This window comes from Papio anubis, chromosome 2 (assembly GCF_008728515.1).
Source record: "Papio anubis isolate 15944 chromosome 2, Panubis1.0, whole genome shotgun sequence".
NCBI classification, from domain to species: Eukaryota; Metazoa; Chordata; class Mammalia; order Primates; family Cercopithecidae; genus Papio; species Papio anubis.
This window is the reverse complement of record NC_044977.1, coordinates 176,121,263-176,140,841: the sequence shown is the minus strand read 5'-3', so window position 1 is coordinate 176,140,841 and position 19,579 is coordinate 176,121,263. Positions and strand designations below refer to the sequence as shown.

The 19,579-nt window shown below is 37.6% G+C and overlaps 1 long non-coding RNA gene across 1 annotated transcript; it reads left to right on the top strand.

The window, feature by feature from the left end:
* Nucleotides 1-243: 243 nt before the first annotated feature.
* Nucleotides 244-13,052, top strand: LOC108584406. Its single transcript, XR_001899429.3, has 3 exons — nt 244-2,180; nt 3,609-3,724; nt 12,244-13,052. It is a non-coding gene; the product is annotated as an uncharacterized LOC108584406 (long non-coding RNA).
* Nucleotides 13,053-19,579: the final 6,527 nt, after the last annotated feature.

Here is a 19,579-nt window from a genome sequence, read left to right as displayed (position 1 = left end):
CAGCACTTTGGGAGGCTGAGGCGGGTGGATTGCTTGAGCCCAGGTGTTTGAGACCAGCCTGGGCAACATAGTGAGACCCCCATCTCTGCAAAAAATACAAAAATAAAAATTAGCCAGGTGTGGTGGCACATGTCTATAGTCCCAGCTACTCAGGAGGCTGAAGTGGGAGGATTGTTTGAGAGTTGGAGGTTGCAGTGGGGTATGACCATACCACTGTACTCCAGCCTGGATGTGAGAGTGAGATCCTGTCTCAAACAACAACAACAACAACAACAACAACAAACTCTGGTGTTCTGCCTAAGGGCATACAAAAACTTGGAGATTCCCTACAGAATTGTTTCTCCAGTTCTTTCTGGTGAGGCAGTGCTGGGATAACAGGGAACTGCACACTGGATAATAGGCTTACACTCTCATTTAGTGCTGCCCCTTCAGTGGCCGCCCGGAATTGGGTATCTCAGCAAGCAGAAACCAACAGAAAAGGTAAAAAACAAACTGTGTTTGGGGATGATGGTATAACACAGTCATATTGCCCCAGGCTCTCTTGTCCCTTTAAAAGAACACTATCTCCATGGCATCTACCATTTGGAGGGCACTCATCAATGTAGTTTTATAATGTGCTATTTTATTTTAATAGTCAGCCTAAATTGACTATTCAAACACAACAGCACATTAAGATTATTGCTGCACTGCTAGGGGAAAAACAAAGAAGAAAAAGGACAAAGAAAAACATGTTCTGGCAGTTGGCAGAAAGCATGTCAATCCGGTAACAGAAGCTGCGACAGAGCAAAAGTGAAATATCTCTGCTTCTGTTAAGGAATAACATGCAAAAAGAGTAGTCTTCTGAATCTAACACGTTGATAAACAGATGGCTCTGATCCTATCAGAAAAAATTCAACCAAGTAGTCCCACTTTGGAACTGAAATACAGAGAGCTACATAGGGGGAAGAAGAGGATGAGTGAAAGATAAAAATAAAAGAAACTCATAGCTCATTCTAAAGTCAGAGAAAACCCTTAATTAATCGGCTTTGGTTCTTGTGGTTCTTCATTCTGATTTGAATAGTAAAACCTGGTCCTTCTGTGAGACACAAACCACTCATCTGTATAGAAAAGCCAGTTCCTTTCTCAGGTTCCTAAGTTCTGGTGCCTGAAAATAACTAGACCTTCTCCGGTCACCCACACACAACTCAGCCTTAACCAGTTGCCTGCTGGATAGGGCTTTTGCCCCTTTCCTCATCCCGCTGAAATATTTAGAGGATCGCAAGAGGAGGCGAGTTTAAGAGAGATTTTTTTTCCAATCTCAGGGAAATCCTAGCCTTGATTTCTGTGCCAGGCAAAATTCCAGTTTCTTCAGGGAAGACTGAATTTTTTGAGTCTGAAATAGCACTGTGGAAGAAATCTTAATATCTGATTTCTCACCTAAGATCTTCTAAAAACTAGTTATTCAACGTTTTAAAAGCATGTGCACTTTGACATACCAATTCCACTTCTAGGAATTTATTCCTCAAGCATTCTTTCACACATGTACAAAATATCATTTGGACAATATTAAATGCTACACTTTAGGAAGAGCTAGAGTTTGTAAACAAGAAAATTTTAGCCATATGGGACTAGCTAAATAAGTTCTGGTACATCCATATGTTGAAATATTATGCAGCCAGTAAAGTGAATAAAGCTACTCCATACACAAGTGCTGGGTGTGTCCTGCAGACCCTGGCCGACTGATGAAATGAGTACTCAGACACAGGTGTGCAGCATAAGAACAACTAGGTGACTGCCTGGCTCTAGTGACCACAGAGCAGCCCCAGGAAGCTGGAGCTGCTTGCTTTTACTCAGTGCAGGCGCAATGCTGAAAACCTGCAGCAAACGCAACCTGTAGGTAATTAACATTTATTGTTCCCCTTTCAGGGAACGTCTCGTGCATGGGCGTGGATGATCAAAGGTCAGTTCCTGGTCAATATAAACAAGCCTGTTTAAGATAAATTTCCCTACACTCCCTTGTACTTACTCCTTGCCCTCTGCCTCAGAGTTATAGGACAGTTGCTTTCAGCTATTCTCCCCCAGGGCTCTGCAAAACCTGACCTTTCAGAAGGTTTGCGTCCTTTCCCTATAGCTTTTCCCACCACTCTGATCCACCACATCACAAGAAATATTATTACATGGGAAAGTTAAAGTGCCAAACAGTGAGTATCTTATAGTCCCTAGCATTTACGTTTGGATAATTATTTGTGGGAAAACACACACAAGAAACTAGTAATAGTGATTGTCTCTAGGGAAAACAATGTGTATGTTTTATGTTTCAGACTTGCTATGTTTTGAATACTTCACACTATTTAAAAATACAATAAAAACATGAAATAGAGTAAAATAATCACGGTATTACTCAAAATCACTGACTATGAAAGTAACTATGTAAGATGATAGATATGTTATTCTGTTTCACTGTAGTAGCCATTTTACTATGTACGTGTATCCTATAACATGTTGTGAAATTCAAATATATAAAATAAAATTTATTTTAAATTTAGATATATAATATTTTTATGTATGTGTATCCATATATAGATTTTATATGATTATGAATATAAGAAACTAACACAAATTAGCCTAAACACAGCTTGAGGATGGTGTGGGGGGATGAGTAAAGTAAACAGAGACAAGCATAGGAAGGGAAAAGTAAACCAAGAGGGAGAGAGAGAGAAAGTGTATACTTAAAATTTTTTTCGCATTCATTCTATGAACACTTTTTTGGTTAAAAAATGTAGTTTATGTGCATATATGTCTAAAGAAATTGAAAAAAAAAGTTTGATCTATAGCTAATGGCTGGTATGAATGTCCATCCTTGATAAACTGTTGTTTTTTTTTTGTTTGCCAAAGTGAAAAACAGTATTTTTGAATTTTGTGAAAACCACCAAGCAAAAACTTATTTGTATGTGTGTATACATATTTCACCAGCATATATACATACATAGATATGTATATATATACACATACATATATATGTACATATGTGTGTATATATATACCATTTTATTTAAAAAGGGTGAAATTACATAGTTTTCTTAATCTGGGAACTGATATTTTCCTTCTTGTGACTTCAAAAATTTTGCCAAATCAAATGACCATAGATAAACCTGTTCTTCCCCAAAACGAGATTAAAATGGAAGACAGGTGCTGTTAACTGCCTTGTTTGGTGGTTAAGAGCAGAAGATTTTAGAGTAAAGCAAATTTGTGTTTTAATCTGATATTTACTACTTACATGGTAGGTGACCTTGATAGAGCTGAGTTATTTTATATCTCTAAACTTTAGTTTCCTCATTTATATAAATAAGGAAAATACTATTCCTTCATATACGTGTATATAAGTACACACATATATATGTACACATGTATATATATGTGTGTGTGTATATATATGTATGTATCCTGGCTATTACTTTTAAGGATGAAAGAATGAAAACACATACTCAGCCATTGCTAGTGATCTTTTCAGTAGAATGTCATTGGAGAGAAGGATGGATGAAAGAGGTGATTAGCTTTGCCCTTGAATATCTTTGGTTCCCTTGTTATAAACAAGAGTCTATGCCTTTCTTTTTGTGTGTTTGAGACAGGGTCTCATTCCGTTGCCCAGGCTGGAGTGCAGTGCAGTGGCATGATCACAGCTCAGTGAAGCTTCGACCTCCCCGACTCAACAGATCCTCCCACCTCAGCCTCAAAAGTGGCCTAGGTAAGACAATTTTTTTTTTCTTTTGGAGATGGGGATCTCACTACATTGCTCAAGTTGGCCTTGTTACTCTTGGGCTCAAGCAATCCTCCTGCCTCAGTCTCTTGAGTAGGTGGGACTATAGGTACATGCCATCCTGTTTGGCTGATTTCTAAAATCACTTCCAACAATTACCTTACGATTGTATTCTATTTCTTAAAATTAGCAAAAGAAGAACATTGGGATTTTAATAGAATATGCATTTGTCTCTGTTTGTCCTGATGTGGTTATTTGAAGCACGTGCAGTTGGTGATGGTGGTTTTGAGTGAGCATTAGCATCAGAATGCTCTCAAATTCATCAGAATTTTGTGAATATATCAAAATTCCTTTTAAGGGTTAGTACACCAATATCCAAGAGTTCTTGTGGGTGGTCTGCCACTTTTTCTGCCCTCTAAAATGCTTTTCTATCATTAATATCTAGAAATGATTACATCAGACAAAAATGTTTTACTAGGTTACTCCAAGTGGATTGTATTTTATTTAAAAAGGGTGAAATTATATAGATTTCTTAATCTGGGAACTGATATTTTCCTTCTTGTGACTTCATAAATTTCGCCAAATCAAATGACCATAGATAAACCTGGTCTTCCCAAAAATGAGATTAAAATGGAAGACAGGTGCTATTAACTGCCTTTTTGGTGGTTAAGAGCAGAGGATTTTAGAATAAAGCAAATTTGTGTTTTAATCTGATATTTACCACTTACATGGTAGGTGACCTTGATAGAACTGAGTTATTTTATAACTCTAAACTTTAGTTTCCTCATTTATATGAATGAGGAAAATACTATTCCTTCATAGAATTGTCATTAGGATTCCATGATATAATATATGTAAGTCACAGGAAGATTAACTGAACTCAAAGTGCTGCTATTGTTATTATTGACTACTACCACTGCTCTTGCTACAATTGTAGTCATTATAGTCCATGTTATAACTTTGTAAATTTTAATTTACGAAGAAAATACTAGAAAAACTCAAATTTTCTAGTATTTTTAACAAATATATCTTTATTACATAATATAGTCATTTAGTAGAGCATATAAATCTGACTATAAATGTTATATATAAGCTGATGAATTCATGAGTATCTGTGCTATTCATATTACCATATAAATAATAAAATATTCTAGAAAATTTACTGTTTATTATAAAAAAGATATTACACATATATTATACTGTATTCTTATATCGTATATTTATATGAGAGAATGAGAGATGGGGAAATTGACCTGCCCTAGGTTGCTTTTTCTCTGCCAGAGTCATCTTTCCCAGCCCCCATAGTTGCTGCTATCTACTTATTCTTCACACACTTGAATTTAAAAGAGAGATGGGGGAGGGAGGGAGGGAAAAAGGGAGGAAAACAAAGAGAAGAGAGGGAGGCAGGGAGGAAGGAAGGAAGGAAGGAAAAAGAAATATTGGCAAAAGTCAACATGTTTGGGCAGATAGTGATTTAAGTTGCTCTGAACTTCAGGTCTCAGAAACGTGGATCCCTGAAGGAAAGTGTGAGTAAGACGGGGGAATTTAGCCTTGAGCTCTCTATCCCACAACACAAATGCTGCTGATGCACCTTTTACAGCAGATGGAGGAAAGCAGGGGCCTATTGGCATATTGATGTCATTGTCTACCAGTCTGATCTGCTCAGCCTTGACAAGCTGTTAACACCTAGCAGGAGGAAGTATCAAGCATGCAGGCTGACTGTTCCACTGTTACTTCAGTTGGAATCTGGGTTGGCCAGATCATTTAAGAGCTGCAACAACCAGGGTTTTGTACGATGTGTCTAGGCCTAGTTGGGGCAGAAGTAGGAGAAGGATGGGAGTGACAGTCAAGAGTCACTGAAAGGGCAGAGGGAAGCCTTGCAGATTTGGCTCATTTTCCAATTTCAGAAAGAAATTACCCTACATATTTTTTTGGCCTGAAATCTAATAAGGTAATTTTTTTAGAACTGAAAGTAAGTCTCAGAAATTAAAAATATAAAAATCCAAGATTTAATTTTCATTCATAGGTAATAGTAAAACAATATTCAAGATTATGATTATCTGCCAATCAATATATAGTGCTTCAAGTTCAAAATTATTTCTAGGTGCATCATCACCTATGATATTCATTACCCTCCTATTACCCCATTAGTTACCCTTACAGAAGTAGAAATTGAGGTTCAGATTATGCACGAGACTCAAAGTCATTATGCAGTAACTTCAAAATGAGGATTCTAAGAAACTAAGATCAAGAAGAGATATAATAATAATACAATTTATAGAACATTAAAAAGTTACTTCCTGCTCTGTTTCTTTGTTTGAATTCCCCCAGAAGCAGAGTTTGAGAGAAGGATTTAAGCACAAGCAGTTTATTTGGAAAGAGATTGTTGGAAGACATTTCTCCACAGGCATCTCACATTTCTATACATCTTGTGAGCCGAGTCACTGTCTTTCATCTGGACTATCTTTTCAAGGTTGTTTATATAGCAAACAACCTTGGGAGACAGAGATAATGTCTCCCTTCACAGAGCAAGAATGCCTTTGATTTATTTTGGTTTGGCTTGTCTTTTTACTTTCCAATATAGTAAAGATGTCTCACTTTGAAGTGAAGGTTCATCTCCTATAACACGACCCGAGTGTGCAGGTGTCACCTGGTTTTCTTGGTGTCACACTGTGAGGATTGGGGCTTGGAAAACAAGCTCGTGCACTAATGCTCTGGTCACTGTTATTGCTGTAATACATCCCTTTGTATCTGACCCAGGAATCTCGTATCTTTTACCAGCTTCCATGATATTGTGCTAAGCTAATTATTACCTTGCAAGTAGAGTAAAATCTGATACCCTTCATAGTCTTGCAGTGACCCCAGGAGGCGCCAGTAGGGGAATATGAAAGTAGGACATAGGCCGGGCGCGGTGGCTCACGCCTGTAATCCCAGCACTTTGGGAGGCCGAGGCTGGCGGATCACAAGGTCAGGAGATCAAGACCATGGTGAAACCCCGTCTCTACTAAAAATACAAAAAATGAGCCGGGCGCGTTGGCGGGCGCCTGTAGTCCCAGCTACTCGGGAGGCTGAGGCAGGAGAATGGCGTGAACCCAGGAGGCGGAGCTTTCAGTGAGCCAGGATCGCGCCACTGCACTCCAGCTTGGGCGACAGAGCGAGACTCCGTCTCAAAAAAAAAAAAAAAAAAAAAAAGAAAGTAGGACATAGAAGGAAAGCAAGCCCATAAGGATGAGCACATGCTATGGGAAACTGAAGGCTGGAACTTTGGAAGACAGCATAGACCATGCCTCAGCTATCCCCAACCAAGGAGTAAGGGGACTAGGGCATTTATTCAGCAACATCCATCAATCATTGGTTGAGTGCTGCTCCAGATAGTTACCTCTGTCTTATCTGGCCTGTTGTGTGTGTTTGTGTTTGTGCGTGTATGTGTGTGAATGTGTGTGTGTGTGCATGCGCCAGCAGGGTACAGAGGCCAGAGAAAGCCCTTAGGAATACAGTGACAGGTAGAAGCTGTTGGTTAGCTATTCATGGGAATGATGAATGTGGAGGTGACAAAGAAAGGGTACCAACATCACCGGCTCTCCTTTGGCCCAAGTGGTTTTCTTCAATTTCTAGGCCTCAACTTCCCTCTAACATTCTTACATATCTTTAAAGGTGTGTTTCTCATTGTCTGTCTTATAGCTCAGCCAAGTTTTGATGGGGACGAAGTTAGACAAAGAGTTACTGAGTTAGGCTATTTAATGTCTTTCGCTTAAGGTTTCTTGGATAAGGGATTCTTGCCTAGAAGGAGTTTAATATTTTGACCCTGAGCCAGGAAGAGTGATGAGATGAACTCTTGATGTCATGTTAGCATTTTAAGTTAGTAAATTATTGCTCCTTTAAAAAGTGTTTCATCCTAGAAAAAAAAAAAAAATGATTCCTGATAGAGTGTGCTGATATTAAGAACCTTCCAAAGACAAGCTGCTTTCACTGGGCTGTATTCTTGCCACCTTGTGGTTGGCTCTATGGATCAGATTCACAGTTCTTCTATTGACTGGTGTAGTGTGTCCTTATAGTTTCTATAATGGTTTCTGAGTCTTACAACCCATGCACCACAAACAGAAGTTTACACAATGACAATATACAATATCTATTTCTCACTCCCTCTGAAGATATCAGTAGGCAGGAAATGCAGAATGCATTTATTCAGTCAGTTTTAATTTACTCAACAAGTATGTATTGAGTGTCTCCTATATGCACAACATTGAGTCCTGGAGATTCAGTGGTAGACAAAACAAGGCAAAATGAAACAAAATAGGACTATATGTGATCTCTGACCCTCTGGGGCTTACATTCTAGTAGAAAAGGCATGTTCATCAAAATTTATAAAAAGTTTACAAAATTATGACTCTGATATGTGCTATAAAGGAGAAATTGAGAGCCTATAGTGGGGAAAGGGGGGAAGGAGAACTGGGAGATGAGGGAAAGCATCTTCAATAAAGTGCATAATGGATATAGACTTCCAACTAACTTTATGAAACATGAAACAAATATGTTCCAAAAATTTGGAACCCAAATAGTAAAACAGCTTTTTTTTCCCAAATAAAACTGTTTTGTGTTGCATATACTTGCAATATTATAAAAATATCTAGGCTATCTAGATTTTTGTATTGCATATACTTGCAATATTAGAAAATCTAGGCTATCTCTTGTATTAGTTTCTTGTTGCTACTATAATGAATTACAAAAAAGCCACTTAGTGGATTATTAAAACAATACAAATTTATCATCTTGAAGTTCTGGAGGCCAGGGGTCCACAGTAGGCCAGCAGGACTGTGTTCCTTTGGAGACTCTGGAGAAGAATCTGTTTCCTTGCCTTTTCCAGATTCAAGAGGGTGCCTGCATTCCTTGGCTTGTGGTCCTGCATCACTCTGACCTCTGCTTCCATGATCATATCTCAATCTCTGAGTCTGATTCTCATAAATGGCCTAGCACAGTCTTCTATTCTTCTCGTTTTGTGCCACTTTTGTTTCTTCGCTGGTGACGGGGTTGGTGAAGAAGAGATATGGTACAGATGCAGCTTACTTGTGAGGTACATTGATAACCTAGTAGTTTCTGAAATACTTCTACGTCCAAAAGCAAACCTTGACTCTTCTCTAGGGCATTTTTGTGGGTATCTACATCTCACAGTTTGGCTTTTTCTAGATGACTAATTAACACCGACACCTATCCCAGCCACTGAATTGTTATGGCCCACTCCTTTAGCAGCTCCTCATGGACAGACTTGCTTCTAAGACACTCCAAGTTTAGTTATTCTCTGTGAGATCCACATCAGGCCTTCAGGAAGGAAACACACATCCTTGACTCATCAAACTCTGGAAGTACAGGCTCTTCCCACAGCAACCGTGCCTCTTAATTCTACAGCCCAGAAGGACACTCTGCCCATCCTCTCAGATATAGATATTTCATTCATAAGCTATCAGCCATTACATTCCACAATCTCTACGGAATATCAGGTTAAGTGAGTAGTTCCCTCAAAGTTTCTGATCAGTTGGCTTATGATAAGAGGAAATACCTCACCTTCTACAACAATGGTCTCTCTCTAAAGGAATCTTCTAATTTTCCAAATTGCTAATGAATTATTAGCCTTTTTCTCATATAACTTGGAGAACTAATATTGGCATAACTACCTATTTAAAAATACAAGTTTATTAAGATACATTTTATATACCATTAAAATGTACGCATTTGAAAGTTATAGTAATCGACCTTGTAACCACCACCACAGTTGCAGTATAGAATATTTCCATGCTCCAAAATTTCTCTCATGCCCCTTGTCAATTAATCCCCAGTCTACTTAACCCCATTCTCTTAACCACAGGCAACCACTAATCTGCTTTCTATCATATTTGATTACCCAGTCTAGAATTTCATATACATGGGATCATGGGATATATATTTTTTGTTGTCTGCCTTCTGTTCCTAAACATAATGCTTCTGAGAATTATTTTGCTTAGGTTTGTTTTGTTGTGTTTTTCAGTAGTTTGTTCACTTTTTAATTGCTGAATAGTTTTCCATTTTACTGATACACCACAGTTTGTTTATCCATTCACATGTTGATGTATATTTAGTTTGTTTTCAGTTTTGGGCTATTATGAACAAAGCTGCTGTGAACATTTGCATAATAGTCTATGTATGGGCACATGTTTTCATTTTTTTAGATAAATATCCAGGAGAGAAATTGCTAGGCCATAGGTTAAGTGTATTTTAATTTTTAAAGAAATTTCCAGTTTTCCAAACAAATGGTATAGCTAGCTTATGACTTCTCCAATTTACAGGTGCTGCAGAGATGGCTTAGCGTTTTACTTTCTAATGTGGGGTTGCTTAGCCACTATTATTCTTAATTCGAGGACTTTAGATGATACTCTGAAATAACAGAAACATTTCTATTTAACTAACATATGAAATGCTTAATTTAACTTTCTTCCTATACAATACCAGACTGAAATATTTGAGATGGCAAGAACTATGTCTTATTTCTTCTTTGTTCTTCGAGACACAGTACCTGGCCACATAGTAAGTTTAAAAAAAAAAAAGAAAAACAATTGAAATAAAAGCTAGTACCTTTGAGGATACTGTCCAAATGCTAAAACTATAATTATTTTAGTTATTTCTTTCATTGTCTATAATTTAATAATTCAGACTTGAAGTTAGCAAAATCCGTAAACCCAAGTAAAAAAATGGCAGTGCTGTATATTCACCATTTCCTCTCTGGCTAGCTGTAAGAAATATTTTCAGTTCCCAAGCAGAGTAAAATAACAAGGCAAAAGGGAAAAGAAAGAACAGTCATCAAAGGCACATTTTTTTTCCCCCTCTATTCCTATCTTCTGGGCCTCTGAGGCTGAACCTTGAGTTTGAACATGTATTAAAATTGGCATGAAGCCATTTTCCTCCCAGGCTGTAATTTCAGAAAGCCTTGTCTGGGAAGAAATGACCTTTCAGCTACTTCAAAAGCAGTTCCTCCCTAACACCCTATGATGTCAGGGCTGACTGGGACTGTGGCAGGGCTCTCAATTAAAAGCATGACTTCTAAATAGTGTCTCATCATGTCACCTCAGGCTTGTGATGGTGACCTCTGTGGCCGGAGGGACAAATTGTGGCTACACAGGAGTCAAAGTTAGAGTCATGAGTTTGGAAATGAACAGAAAAATGAAAAGGAGAATACCACCACCTTTAGTGGAGGAGTTTTTCAGAATATGAAATGCAGGCAGCTCTGAATATACCTAGAGTACTCCAATTGGCTTCACACAAGTGGTAGCTAGCTTGTGCTGGGTTCTACTTCCCAAGCCTTGTCCTGCAGCTCTCTGATCCAAAGGGCATTTTGCCTTTTGAAGATCAAAGGCAACCTTGGGAATATGTCTTTATTTTTTCCCTCAGCCCACTTTCTCTTATTCAGTCTTCTCTGATTATATTTCATCTAACACTCTCATGCATCCTTTGGGCTTTAGAATAAAGTGAGGAAAGGTGGTTCCTGAGGAAACAGAAAGTCTTGTCACAATTTGATCCATCTAGATAAGCCATCCATTATCCTGTTTTGACAGTTCTAGTCAAATGCAGTTATTTAGTGTTCTATCACATGTAACACTGACAGATGTATGGCCCTCAATAGCCTTCTCATTAAAAAAAAAAAAAAAAAAAAAAAAAAAAAACAGGAGATGCTTTTATCTTACAAATGTGATACGGCGAATTCTGACCACTTATACAAGTGCATAAAGTCCCCTTGGAGAAATACTGAAAGGTTATATCACTCTATTCAGATGTCTAACTTTCAGATCTGTAGCTTAACACATGCCCATACAAAGGCTTGTATACAGATATCGAATTCAGTGAACTTTGCAAAGGAAATTGGTTAACATGTTAATTTAAACAAACAAAACACACTTCATTTTAACCTCAGACTGTGCCCTACATTCTAGCAGTGTTAAAGAATCGGGTCAAAAAATTAAACTATTTTTGACCAAATCTGACCTCAGGGTGGGAAAAAGAATGAAAAATTAAAAGCAATAGAAGTAAGCACAAATAGCAAGATGAATTATAATAGATAAGACTACAAGCAACCGTAAAATTTTGTGTGAAAGACTATAAGAAATAGTAGAAAGCTATTAATAAGGATTGTGGTAAATGTGAATGTGCTAAAATGGCAGGGTATCATATTAATTTTATAAAAACAAGTTGCATATAGGCTAATGAAACTCTATGCTAACGAAATATATGCATACATACCTGTGTTGTTGGTGATGTATATCGTATATATCCTGGGCTTTTGTATGTTAACACAATCATGGCAGCTGCAAATTTATCTAATTTATATATTTATGTATAAGATTCTGGAATAAGTTTAATTATATAAAATTATTCTGATGGATGCAAGCAACCTCGATATTTAGACACATTGTTTTAACGGTTTTACTATAAAACCTTATAAAGGCTTTCAGAACACTAACTCAAATACCTATATGTTTCCATAGGACAAACTTCTAGAAGTGGAATTGCTTGGCATAAACTTCTGTACATTGTAAAATGCTTCCTGTGTACTCTCCAAAATAACTTCTACCAGTATGGAGCAAGAGTACAATCCCACCAGCAAGGCATAATTATAATTCCCCAAAACCTCGCCCCCAATCCATTGTGAATATAAGGTATTTCCTCATTTTATTATAAGTTTTAATTGGGACTTGTGAAAGCAAATGTGCATATAGATATACTTTGCCCATTTTCATTTGGTGTTTTAAATATTTTTTTTTAAACTGTGTGTATGTTAAGAATTTAGTTGGCTTCAATTAAAAGACTCTCCATCATACAGTGCCTTAAATAAAAAGATTTTATTTTTCTCATATTAAAAGAAGTTGACACTCAAGCTGCTTCTCTCTTTCTACACATCCATCACAGTTTTTAGGCTCTTGCTTACTGTTGTAAATTGGCTGTGGCAGTATTATAAATGTACTCCAGCTAAAAAGAATGGGAAGAACAAAAAGCATGTGCCTGCCGACTTTGGACCATTTTGAGGTCCCACCCAGGGACTTCTACTCACTTCCTATTGGTCAGAACTATGTCACATGACAACTCTTCTCTGAAAAAGAGGTTGGAAAATAAAACCAGATGCGCATATTACCTCCTAGCAACCACAAAATAGATAAATAAATAAAACCAAGTCTCCCATGATAAGAAAAGAAAGACCATGAATATTGGATTGGCCACCAGTCATGTCAGTCACAATTTTGAAATGTGTTTGCTTTTTGAAAATAGGCTTTGTCTCATTTTAAATGCTATTTATTGTTTTATTAACATATATTAAAATTTACATTTTTACTTTTATTATTGCTATCAAATTTGAAGATCTTTTTACTTAGAATTTTTTTTTCTCTCCCACTGTGCCCTTATGTTTCTGTGTAGTTATATTTGTATTGTTCACCATATTTCTGCTTTTTTTCCACTTCTATGTACCTCCCCTTAACCTTGAGTGAAGTCTGTGACTTAGTCTGGTCAGTAAATTCTAAATAGAAGTTTATTTTCAATCTTACATATATACATGTCTATTTTCCCACCTTTAATCTTTACTTGTATATCTAGTCATGATACTATCCACTTATGCTGAAATAACAACCCCCAAATCTCAGTGCTTTAAAACTACAAAGGCTTATTTCCCCCTCATACTGATTGCCTGAGGTGGACTAGTTGGTCATTCTTCTCTATAAAATTGTTCACCAGCTCTTAGCAATTTCCCATCTGAAGTGACTCAAATACCTTGCACTGTCATTTCATTGGCCAAAGCAAGTCCCCTGATCATACTCAACTTCTTGAAGAGGTAGGGAAATGTGATTCCACTATACACAGAAGACAGAGAGTAGTTGCCAGAAATTAGCAAATAAAAATACAGGATTTCCAGTTAAATTTGAATTTCATATAAATAAATTTTAGAATAAATGTGCCCTGTGCAATATTTCAGGCATACTTACACCTAAGCAATTAGTTTTTTGTCTGAAATTCAAGTTTAACTGGATATCCTTGATTTTATCTGTGAACTCTTAACAGAGAATTATAACTATTTAGTGAAAATCACTAGTGACTACCATAGCCTCTCTTTCTCCATTTCTCTATGGCTTAAGGAAGAAACCTTGTGCTTTTCTCTGCCTTCACCGATTAAGGTTTTTGTGGCATTCCCATCAAATATGTTTCTTTAGGAAGTCTTGTGTTTCTTACTCCTTTCACTAATAAATAAATTTTATTGAATTTTAATGTTTTTCATTGCCTTCATGACAGTTTTAAATTGAGAGCCATTTTCATGTAACAATTATAGAAATTTTTAAATTCTGATTTTTTTCCTTTTTTGTGCTCAACTTTTTCAGATACAGCATCTAATGATTATACTAATTTCTATTCTCATTTTGGGAGAATACCAATTGCAGGTTTTTCTCTAGTTTTTCTCATTTTTATTCTAGTATCTCTTTTATAGTACTAATAAATTTGCTTTGATTCATTAGCTTTACATTAATTTAATCACCATTCATTAAATTATTTATTAAACATAGTTTTTATTTTTTTAACTTTTATTTTAGATTTGGTGATACATATGAAGGTTTGTTATATAGATAAGCATGGGTCACGGGGGTTTGTTGTACATATTATTTCATCACCCAGGTATTTAGCTCAGTACCTAATAGTTATCTTTTCTGCTGCTCTCCCTCCTCTCTTCCCCCACAAGTGGACCCCAGTATCTGTTATTTCCTTCATGGTGTTCACTTATAGCTCCCACTTATAAGTGAGAACATGCAGTATTTGGGTTTCTTTTCCTGTGTTAATTTGCTAATGATGATAGCCTCCAGCTTCATCCGCGTTCCCATAAAAGACATGATTTCGTTCTTTTTTGTGGCTGCATAATATTTCATGGTGTATATGTACCACGTTTTCTTTATCCATTCTGACATTGATGGGCATTTAGATTGATTTCATTTCTTTGTTATTGTGAGTAGTGCTGCAATGAAAATCCACATGCATGTATCTTTATGGTAGAATGGTGTCTAGTCCTCTGGGTGTATACCCAGTAATGGGATTGCTGAGTTGAATGGTAGTTCTGCTTTTAGCTCTTTGAGGAATCGCCATATTATTTTCCACAATGATTGAACTAATTTGCACTTCCATCAACAGTATGTAAGTAATCTTTTATCTCTGCAACCTCGCCAGCATCTGTTATTTTTTTTTTACTTTTTAATAATTGCCAATCTGACTGGTGTAAGATGGTATCTCACTGTGGTTTTAATTTGCATTTCTCTAATGATCAGTGATACTGAGCTTTTTTTCATATGTTTGTTAGAAGAATGTATGTCTTTTTTTGAGAAGTGTCTGTTCATGTCCTTTGTCCACTTTTTTTTTTTTTTCCCTGAAACGAAGTCTCGCTCTGCCACCCAGGCTGGAGTGCAGTGGCACGATCTCTGCTCACTGCAACCTCCGTCTCCCGGGTTCAAGTGATTGATTCTCCTGCCTCAGTTCCCTGAGTAGCTGGACTATGTGCCTGCCACCATGACCGGCTAATTTTTTGTATTTTTAGTAGAGACAGGGTTTCACCATGTTAGCCAGGATGGTCTTGATCTCCTGACCTCGTGATCCGCCCCCCTCAGCCTCTCAAAGTGCTGGGATTACAGGCAGGAGCCACCGTTCCCAGCCTTTGTCCACATTTTAATGGGGTTGTTTTTCCCTTGTAAATTCGTTTATGTTCCTTATAGATGCTGAATGTTAGGCCTTTGTCGGATGAATAATTTGCAAATATTAACTTAAACATAGTTTTACAATGTCTGACCTTTCTTTTGTCACTCGTTCATTCTTATAGAGAAAGATTTGTGGTATTTCTGTTTGGTTGGTTGGTTTTTGGCATTGGGATTAGAGGTGGGTTTTATGAGAGATAAAGGGATCATTTAAAAAATCATTTAGTAAATATGGATAAAAATAGATGTTTACTATTAATAGGCTTTGCTTTTGTTCCACAAGTAGAGGTAGAGGAAGGAATCAGAGAGGTATTTTTATTTTTGTTTGTTTGTCTTGATCTGGCAGCAGAAAATTTTTCCGCAGAACCCTTCTTTCATTGTGTGTTGGCAGCCCTGAATTAGGCAACTCAACCCTGTTTCCCTGGCATGCTGCCCTTTCCTGAAGGCAACTGTGGCACTTCTATTGGTGCCATATACAAATACAGTATGTACCGTCCTGGTCCCTGATTCCTCTAGCCTTGGAAACCTGTAGCATGTCCCAGGGCCGGTTGAGATTGACATGTCTCTCACTCACTTTCCTCCTCACACTCCACCTCATTTCTAGGCATGCTTGCCACAAATTAGGAATGACAAAGCTTTCAGTTCAGTATTCTTCCAGTTACCATCTGCAAGCAGGAGGTAAGGCACAAATCCGTTTTTTTCTTTCAAGTTAGCGTCATTTGAATCAGAGGTGGATTTGGGGGGTCATCAAGCTTTATAGAAGGCTAGAGATACATCATTATGGGACAAAAATATCACTGAAAACATTTAATAAAAAAAGAAAACAGCATTTACTCATATTTCCCTTGGGGAGATGAATCTGGATGTTGAGAAAGAATACTTCGATGATCTGGTTGAAGTAGGGATTAAGTGCACAAGGAACCTACTCATGTCAGACAAGATCACCACAACAGGTCCTGGCATGGCGGGAGCTCCTATTCACTGTTGGACAGGATGTTCAAGTTTGAAGACGGGGAGACTAAGACTCCATATTGCCCCTCGTTAGCTCTCCAATCCCCTGCCCCTTTCAGACAACCCCTCATGTCCTTTATATATAAATGCTTATCAGATATTAAAGAATATGGCATCGAAGGGGCACCAAATAACCAACCTCTCAAAGGTTATCAGGTGTTTTGGTCTGCCCCTTATCTGCATTCTGTATTGCAAGAGTTCCTTAAAGTTTCTGGCCTGTGGCTGAGACCATTTCTCTAGTTACCAGGGCTGTTACAGTCTCCCAGATCTTCTGTTTTTATATTCACATGGAGTTTCAGTGGATATCTGAAGATTTAAGCATAGGATTTTTTAGGTTGCCACAATATTTGGATCCATCTATTTCCAAGTTTTAAAAATCTTGGCTTTCAAAAGAATCTTGACTTTCAGATATAAAACTTCACACACTTTTCTGATCATAAAATAAGTTTGTGTAGTTAAGCCGAACTTCTAAGGACGTGATATAGCTGAGAAGTTTTATGCGGGTGGTCAGTATCTTAGGCAGAAGTTTTAGGTGTGACTTGACTTTGCTGTTCCCAGATATTTTATGCTCTATCACAAAGGTTTAAAATCACCCAAGGTGGTATGATTTCAGAGTTGGTTTTAATATCAAGTGCACCAAAAGCACCCAGAGAGAGATAATGCTCTACAACAACAACAATAGCACAAAAATCCATTGGAATGGATCTGTGACAATTGCATGATTAATACAAACGCTTATCAGTAAATTTCCTTCAGCATTTAATCACTTTTCAAGTTAAATAAACTCAAACCACGTTTGAATTTTCTGATACATGTACATATCAAAGAGTCACACAGTTTGAATTTTTCTCAGAGCCCTTATTGTCACCGCTGTACTCAGGATAACTTTGTCCATGGTTACATCCCATCATCCCTTGTTGTATGCCTTTCACTCTTTTGTCATGTAAACTGCTATGGTGTGAATGTTTGTGATCCTTCCAAAATTCATGTTGAAACTGAGTCATCAATGTGATAGTATTAAGAGATGAATGGACTCTTCACAAGGTGATTAAGACATGAAGGTGGAACCCACTTGAATAGGATTAGTAACTTTATAAAAGGGCCAGAGAGAATAAGCTAGACCCCCTTTTGCCCTTTTCCATCCCTTCTGCCATCCGAGGGTACTGTTCAATGTCTCTGGAGGACACGGAGTTCAAGGTGTCATCTTGGAAGCAGAGACTCCAGACACTGAACTCGTCGGCACTTTGATCTCAGACATCCCAGTCTCCAGATCTGTGAGAAACAAATGTATGTTCTTTATAAATTACCTAGTCCTCAGATGTCTTTTTATAGTAGCAGGAATGCTAATACATTGACCCTTCTGTCATATCCTCAGGAGCCGTTCTTCCTCTGGGTGGGGGCTGTGCTGTGCTTTGGGTGCCATGAGACCTGGCAGACTCAGCTCATGCCCCTTCTCTAGGCAATTTGTCCCCCATTGTGCTAAAGGGCAGCTTCACCCAGCCTCCCCTGCTTTAAAGAAGCTGCTGCCTTTTTCACATCTGAGGGCTCACATAATGGGTAGCACTGATTCACCCAGTGGGAAGATTGAGAGAACACCCTGGAGGGGAGGTCGATAAGAGGACACAGGAGCCTTCTGGCTTCATTTAACCTCTCAAAAATTAGGAGCAAATTTCTCCCTACTAGAAGCAATGCGTTTGAGGTGACAGTTTTAGATATGATAAGATTGTCTTTTGAATGTTAACACAACAAAAGGTCATTGTTGAAGGCTTCCTAAAATAGAAAAGTTTGTATGTGAATGGTAGGGGATAATGAAAGAAATTCATATTATAATAAAAGTTAAAAGACAAATATGAATAGTAGTTTTTACAAAGTTATTTGTTCTCATTAATACATCTAAGCATTAAAGATCTGAAATTATCAGGTTATTAGCACCTCAAGGGAATGAATTATGCCTCAGGAAATTCAATTAATAAACAAGCCCCCTGGGTATATTTAGACTTTATTAGAAATACACATACATGTATTAGGTTTCAAGTGCAGAATAAAGCAGACTCTCAGATCTAATATATCATAAAAAATGTACACTACTTTTGAAGAAAGGAAATTAAAACACACATATACACAACACATTTGGGAGCTTGAAACTAGTGTCTTTGACGTTAAATCTTTGATTGATATGTTTATTCTTTTATCATTTCTCCCTAACTTGCACCTTTTTAGCATTCCTTCTGTGAGAGGGAACTGATTGCAGAATACATCATCTTTTACTTAGTCATACAATCCAGAAATTTAGGAATTAGTCCAGACTCTAAGCTATCCTTCCTTCTTCCTTTAGTCAGTTACCAAAGCTTGCCTATTTTAGTTACAAACAGCTGTCAAATCCACCCATCACATCTTCTCCTCTGTCGTCTTTGTTCAGTTCTGTTTCAGTCTTTGTTCAGATGATCAACAAAAATCTTAAGTGACCTCTTTGCTTTCAGTTTTGCTCCATTCAAGGTCAATGTCATTTACATGTGATAGCCAATTACTCTTCTAAAACAAAATGTGTTTTTTTCCTCTGCCTTAAGCCTTTAAATAGCTTCTTACTGGCACACAGAGATAACAAACTTCTGACACTGCAACACGGTTTGACCCCTCCAAGCTTTCCCATCTGATATGGTTTGACTCTTTGTCCTCACCCAAATCTCATCTTGAATTGTACTCCCATAAATCCCATGCATTGTGGGAGGGACCTGGTGGTAGATAATTGAATCATGGGGCAATTTCCCCCATACTGTTCTCATGGTAGTGAGTAAGTCTCACAAGATCTGATGGTTTGAAAAGGGAAAACCCATTTCACTTGGCTCTCATTCTCTCTTCTTTTTGCCTGCTGCCATCCATGTAAGACATGACTTGCTCCTCCTTGCCTTCTGCCATGATTTGTGATAGCCATGTGGAACTGTAAGTCCATTAAACTTCTTTTTCTTCTCAGTCTTGGGTATGTCTTTATCAACTGTGAAAACAGGCTAACACAGTAAATTGGTACCAGCAGAGTAGGGTGTTGCTGAAAAGATACCCAAAAATGTGGAAGCAACTTTGGAACTGCATAACAGGC